Below are 6,000 nucleotides of genomic sequence, written 5' to 3' on the forward strand. Positions count from 1 at the left end.
AAGACGTGCTTTAAGTGGTCCATTTCCGCCCAGGGAGCTTTTGATCTCCTCAAGAAGCGTTTTACATCCGCTCCTATCCTTGTTACACCTGACGTCTCTAGACAGTTCATTGTCGAGGTTGACGCGTCAGAGGTGGGCGTGGGAGCCATTCTGTCCCAGCGCTCCCATTCGGACGATAAGGTCCACCCTTGCGCGTATTTTCCTCATCGCCTGTCGCCGTCGGAACGTAACTATGATGTGGGAAACCGCGAACTGCTCGCCATCCGCTTAGCCCTAGGCGAATGGCGACAGTGGTTGGAGGGGGCGACCGTTCCTTTTGTCGTTTGGACTGACCATAAGAACCTTGAGTACATCCGTTCTGCCAAATGACTCAATGCGCGTCAGGCTCGTTGGGCGTTGTTTTTAGCTCGTTTCGAGTTCGTTATTTCTTATCGTCCGGGCTCTAAGAACACCAAGCCTGATGCTTTATCCCGCCTCTTCAGTTCTTCAGTAGCCTCCACCGACCCCGAGGGGATTCTCCCTGAGGGGCTTGTTGTCGGGTTGACTGTCTGGGGAATTGAGAGGCAGGTAAAGCAAGTACTCACTCACACTCCGTCGCCGCGCGCTTGTCCTAGGAACCTTCTTTTCGTTCCCATTTCTACTCGTCTGGCCGTTCTTCAGTGGGCTCACTCTGCCAAGTTAGCCGGCCACCCCGGCATTCGGGGTACGCTTGCTTCTATTCGCCAGCGTTTTTGGTGGCCCACTCAGGAGCGTGACACACGTCGTTTCGTGGCTGCTTGTTCGGACTGTGCGCAGACTAAGTCCGGTAACTCTCCTCCTGCCGGTCGTCTCAGACCGCTTTCCATTCCCTCTCGACCGTGGTCTCACATCACCTTAGACTTTATTACTGGTCTGCCTTCGTCAGCGGGGAAGACTGTTATTCTAACGGTTGTCGATAGGTTCTCTAAGGCGGCTCATTTTATTCCCCTCGCTAAGCTTCCTTCTGCTAAAGAGACGGCACAAATCATCATTGAGAATGTGTTCAGAATTCATGGCCTTCCGTCAGACGCCGTTTCGGACAGGGGTCCGCAATTCACGTCTCAATTTTGGAGGGAGTTTTGTCGTTTGATTGGGGCTTCCGTCAGTCTCTCTTCCGGTTTTCATTCCCAGTCTAACGGTCAAGCAGAACGGGCCAATCAGACAATTGGTCGCATCTTACGCAGTCTTTCTTTTCGAAACCCTGCGTCTTGGGCAGAACAGCTCCCCTGGGCAGAATACGCTCACAACTCGCTTCCTTCATCTGCGACCGGGCTATCTCCTTTTCAGAGTAGCCTCGGGTACCAGCCTCCTCTGTTCTCGTTCCAGCTCACCGAGTCCAGCGTCCCCTCCGCTCAGGCTTTTGTTCAACGTTGTGAGCGCACCTGGAAGAGGGTCAGGTCTGCACTTTGCCGTTATAGGGCGCAGACTGTGAGAGCCGCTAATAAGCGTAGGACTAAGAGTCCTAGGTATTGTCGCGGTCAGAGAGTATGGCTCTCCACTCGTAACCTTCCCCTTATGACAGCTTCTCGCAAATTGACCCCGCGGTTCATTGGTCCATTCCGTATGTCTCAGGTCATTAATCCTGTCGCAGTGCGACTTCTTCTTCCGCGACATCTTCGTCGCGTCCACCCGGTCTTCCATGTCTCCTGTGTCAAGCCTTTTCTTCGCGCCCCCGTTCGTCCCCCCCCCCCCCCCCGTCCTTGTCGAGGGCGCACCTATCTACAGGGTCCGGAAGATTATGGACATGCGTCCTCGGGGCCGTGGTCATTAGTACCTAGTGGATTGGGAGGGGTACGGTCCTGAGGAAAGGAGTTGGGTTCCATCTCGGGACGTGCTGGACCGTTCGCTGATCGATGATTTCCTCCGTTGCCGCCAGGTTTCCTCCTCGAGTGCGCCAGGAGGCGCTCGGTGAGTGGGGGGGGTACTGTCATGTATTGTCATGTCTTGTCCCTGTGCTTTCTCTTCTCTTCGTTTCTCCCTGCTGGTCGTATTAGGTTACTTTCTGTCTCTCTATCTCTCTCTCTCTCTATCGTTCCGTTCCTGCCCCCAGCTGTTCCTCATTCTCCTAACGACCTCGTTTACTCTCTCACACCTGTTCCCTCTTTTGCCCTCTGATTAAGTCTCTATTTCTCTCTCTGTTTCTGCTTCTGTCCTTGTCGGATTCTTGTTTGCTTTGCCCTTGTTCCGTCCGGTTGTAATCTGCCTCTTCATCAGATACTGCGTGTGAGCAGGTGTCTCTATCCTCTACGGCCCGCGCCTACCCGAAGGGACCTGCAGTCTGTTGCCGCTAGCCCTGCAAATTCTCCTCAACTTCTAGAAGGGGGACTCTCCTGTTAAAGGATTTATGTTTTCCCTGTTTGGACATCTCCTGTAAAGATTGAGGATTTATGTTTTCCCTGCTTGGACATTAAAAGACTCTGTTTCTGTTATATCGCTTTTGGGTCCTCACTCACCTGCATAACAGAAGGTTGGCTAGCTAGCTAGCTACAGTTCTGTCTCGATCGTGCACTGTCTGGACGTCGCTCTTTTTTCCCCAAGTGGTTGAAAGAGTCATCCAATAGCGTTGCACCCCTCCATTGTTCGAAATATGGAGTGGTGTGAGGCTGTGTCCTTCCAAAGAATGAGAAGCTATACATGATTGGCTTTTGAAACACGGACATGGAGATGGTGATTGGAAATGGTTAACAGCCTAATGTGAGTTAAAATAGCGTCACCTGTCGCCCCGGGTCCCATTTTTACAGTTTTTGGTATGACTCGGCTGGGAATTAAACTCCCAGTCTCAGGGCGGACACTCTAACCACAAGGCCACTGAGTAGGTATAGCCTGGTATATCCTCGACCACCGAAACAAGGTCAAGACCTTTTAGACTGGAGTGCATAGCCTTTGACACATAGCCTTGACCTGGTCCATTTATCTAAATGTGCAATGCCAAACTCCTAAGGTTCTATTATATGTTATCTGGGCCTTTTAGTAAACACCTCAAACTTTATTAGAAATGGTGTCCTGATTTGTAGTTTGTTATTCAGTAGTTTGGGCTATTTGTAATGTTGGTAGCATTATGGAAATGCTAAACCTTTTTTTCAAGTAATAATATGTAGGCTCATAACCACTCTCCATTCTGGATAACACTATCTTGAATCATACATTTGTATCTCACACAGTGCATTTATTGCAAAAAATGGTACACTTTCTAGGGAATAGGGAGTCATTTGAGACACAGACTTTTAAGTTGCCCTTCTCCTCTCTCCAGGTATCAGAAGCTGCTTCCCTTGCTGAGCTTCGCGCTGCAGTCCACCGACAACTCCCACTCCATGATGGGTAAGTTGTCTCGCCGCATTTTCCTGAGTGCCGCGCGCATGGTGGCCCGAGTGCCGCATGTCTTCATCAAACTCCTGGACATGCTTAGCATCATCAGCTCCACACACTACGCCCGCATGCGCCGCCACTTGCTCGCTATCGCAGAGGAGATGGACATCCTGGACGCCCTCAATCTGAGCCTGGAGATCATGGAGTACAGCGCCAGTGAGGCACATGAACTGGTCAGCGCCGCCTTCCTGAAGCCCTCCGCACCTCAGAACTCACCCAACATGACCGAGAGCAACACACCAACGCATACGATTCAGCTAGCCAGTGGAAAGGGAGGGAGAGGTTGCTTTGGCAAGGTAGAGGCAAGTCCTGAGGATATAACTGAGAGGTTAGCGGCCATTTCGACTAGCACCTGGCATCCCGATATGGCAGCTTCCGCGTGCAGTGGGGCCCATGCCAGGCACCCAAAGCTCCCTGTTCGGGCACGTAACTGCCTCCTCAGCCAGTTTCTGAACTCCTCCTCTTCCAGCCAAGCCCCTAGCCTCCCCTCGCCCTCCACCTCCTTCCAGGGCCCTGACAGCAATCCCAAACCCCGACCCCAGAGTTTCGGCCCCAGCAAGCTGACATCTTCTGCCTCCTCCTGCTCCCCTGGCGCCCAGCGCATATTCCACCAGCAGAAGCCCTGTAGCAGCAAGGACCCTGAGAAGCAGCTCCCCTCCCCCTGCTTCACCTAGGATAGACACGTCCCCTCCAGCCAGATCCACAGACCAAAGCCCTCCCGATCCACCACCCCCGAGGGGCCCAAGGTCCTCTGCACCCCACCCACCCCAAGAGTCTCTAAGCTGGACCTCCAGTGGGAGTCGACCAGCCTTTCTACTAGCACCTCCGGAGGCGAAGGCCTCTCCACAGGGGGCCACACGGGGGGAGCCAGCACCCTTATAACCAGCGAGGACAGCTGCTTCACCCCCATGGAGGAGAAGTTATGCGCCTTGAACGCCTCAGGCGAGCTCAATTCCTCCATGGAAGACCTCCTAGAAACCTCAATATCGGCAGCCGGCGATGCCACCACAGTCACCTTCCAGTCAGAGGTGGCCGTGCTATCGCCAGAGCAAGTCGAGGACATGCCAGGGGGAGGGGGGCTTGTGGGGATGTACAGTGAGGACGTGACGCAGCACCAGAAGTGCAAGGAGAAGATGGAGGCGGAGGAGGAAGAGGCGCTGGCCGTGGTCATGGCCATGTCAGAGTCACAGGATGCGCTGCCCGTCATCCCGCAGCTACAGGTGGACAAGGACCAGGACTGCATCATCGTCCAGGCAGATGTGAGTTAATTAAAACACCCTCAGTTACTTACGTACCTATAAACCAATTTCCCAGACACAGATTTAGTGTAAAACTGGACAAAAAAATAATTTGAACTGAGAATCTTCATTAAGCTTGCTTCTTAGTCCAGGTCCGGCAAATTAACCAATAAGGGTTTAGACTTAACAATATAAGGTCGAGTAGACATAATAACTGGCAGATGAGTAGGGAACATTGTTACACCAAAGCTCGTAGACTTCATCTGAATCATATCATACATATCAACCTGTTGACTGCTAAACCGTATTATAAACTGGTTAGTTTGGGTCCTGGATGCTGATTGGTTGAAACAGAATATCCGCCTTGTGTATATCAGACAATATACCATGGGTATGACACAAAAATACTTGCTTACTGTTTTATTTAGGTTGGTAACCAGTTTATAATAGCAATAAGGCAACTCGGGTTGTGGTTTATGGCCAATATACCACGGCTAAGAACAGCCCTTAGCTGTGGTATATTGGCCAATATACAACATGCCTTATTGCTTAAATAAACCATGATTTACAAATAGTATCCCCCACCAGCTCTCCAGAAAAGCCCAAAAAGTCTAACATGTAGCATGTACAGGTAACTTCTAAAATAATGGAAACGCTTGAGTAAATGAGGGATACAAAAGTATATTGAAAGCAGATACATCAATAACCTGCTCCCTAACATTATAAACCTGCATCAGGACATCAATAATCTGCTCCCTAACATTATAACCCTGCATCAGGACATCAATAACCAGCATCAGGACATCAATAATCTGCATCAGGACATCAATAACCTGCTCCCTAACATTATAAACCTGCATCAGGACATCAATAAACTGCTCCCTAACATTATAAATCTGCATCAGGACATCAATAAACTGCTCCCTAACATTATAAACCTGCACCAGGACATCAATAATCTGCTCCCTAACATTATAAACCTGCATCAGGACATCAATAATCTGCTCCCAGACATTATAAACCTGTATCAGGACATCAATAAGATGCATCAGGACATCAATAGTCTGCTCCCTAACATTATAAACCTGCATCAAGACATCAATAACCTGCATCAGGACATGAATAATCTGTATCAGGACATCAATAAACTGCATCAGGACATCAATAATCTGCTCCCTAACATTATAAACCTGCATCAGGACATCAATAATCTGCTCCCTAACATTATATACCTGCATCAGGACATCAATAACCTGCATCAGGACATCAATAACCTGCTCCCTAACATTATAAACCTGCATCAGTACATCAATAATCTGTTCCCTAACATTATAAACCTGCATCAGGACATCAATAATCTGCTCCCTAACATTATAAA

General features: G+C 49.9%; 1 pseudogene; it reads left to right on the forward strand.

The window, feature by feature from the left end:
* LOC124019201 overlaps positions 1-4,643 on the forward strand; it is a 71,541-nt pseudogene extending 66,898 nt beyond the window's left edge.
* Positions 4,644-6,000: the final 1,357 nt, after the last annotated feature.

This window comes from Oncorhynchus gorbuscha, unplaced genomic scaffold (assembly GCF_021184085.1).
Source record: "Oncorhynchus gorbuscha isolate QuinsamMale2020 ecotype Even-year unplaced genomic scaffold, OgorEven_v1.0 Un_scaffold_764, whole genome shotgun sequence".
Taxonomy (NCBI): Eukaryota; Metazoa; Chordata; class Actinopteri; order Salmoniformes; family Salmonidae; genus Oncorhynchus; species Oncorhynchus gorbuscha.